Source organism: Sphaeramia orbicularis, chromosome 9, assembly GCF_902148855.1.
Source record: "Sphaeramia orbicularis chromosome 9, fSphaOr1.1, whole genome shotgun sequence".
In the NCBI taxonomy this organism is placed as follows: domain Eukaryota; kingdom Metazoa; phylum Chordata; class Actinopteri; order Kurtiformes; family Apogonidae; genus Sphaeramia; species Sphaeramia orbicularis.
In genome coordinates, this window is record NC_043965.1 from 33,385,554 (window position 1) to 33,386,955 (window position 1,402).

Genomic DNA, 1,402 nt, shown 5'->3' on the forward strand with positions numbered 1-1,402 from the left:
TGCATAATCAAATGACAGACTATGCTGTGGTTTTGGCCAGAGAAGGGGGTCAAAGCCAAACATCCAAACATGTCCTCACAGCAGTGCGTTGCTTTATTGTGTCAGTCAGTAGTACAAAACACTGGTGCCACTGTATGGAGCATTGTTTGCATAGTTCAGGTCGAACATAGATGTAGCAGGAATGGTTTACAAATACTTTAATCATTACACATTAGGAAACAGTGTTGCTTAAATACCACAAATGGTGCAATGCAGAAAAAAACAAAAGAGGAAAATTCATTTGCAATATTTATAATCATATGATAAATGAAACCTATTAGGAAGCTATCATTCAAAATCAATTACTCATGTTGTGTTTAAAACATATAACCACTTGAACCTTTCCGTTGGCATTACTGGGACATATAAACACATTGCCGCAACTGTTGTTTTCACCTCCTACCTTCTGTTCTGGCGCTGAGAAAAAGATGGTGAGGGATTCACCTCTCAGTGCCCAGAGGTGCAGATAGAGCCCCGGATAGCGCTCAGTAATCCCCACCACTATTGGAGCCCATCTGTTTTGGTTTTCATTTTTCTGCATTATTAGTGCTTATTGGTACATGGTCTAGGAATGTAGCCAGGGTGTTTGAAGTCAAAGAGGAAGGTGATGCCAGGGGCATTAGTTGAAGGAATGATGACCTTAAGGTCTAACACAAGCCAGCACTGCTAACCTCCAGGAGCCTCTCCCTTGATGTTGGAATCCAAGACCTGCACTCGCTTCTGCTTCGAACGGTCCAAACTTTCACTGGTTCACAGATTCAACATTTCATTTGGAAAGGTATGCCATTGCCAGTAGATTTGATGGTAACTGAGAACTGCCACATAGATTTCTGCATTTGTAAATGTAAAAAAAAAAAAAAAAAAATCATTAAAAATCTCTCATAAGAACAAACAATATTTATTCTGACTCCAGGTTTTTAGATGTATCTGCTGTCTCCTTTAACCATAATCCAAGGTTTGTCCTACCAAAGATGTAAGCAACAGTAAAAACAACAAAAACAAATTAAAAGTATCTAAGGTGATGCTTATGGGTTACTTCGTAGTTTGGAACTTTTAGCAGCCCAGTAATATTAGACCCTATAAGGCACTCAAAGGAATTATGGTTCAAACACACATTCTAATTGTCCACAAAGTGAATTTTGCTTTTATTATTGGTGTTGCAGCTCCAGGCAGTGCAGTACTGTAATAATGCAGATTGGAATCATCATTCTGTCCTTAACTGTAGCAGAGGAAGCCAACATACACATGTAATCTAACAATTTTACTTAAAAGGGATTTTTAAAAAATCTGTTAATGACAGATCAGTGACAACACAGTTCAATCAATGGTGTTCATATGAAATGTGATTGGCAATTAACTGATG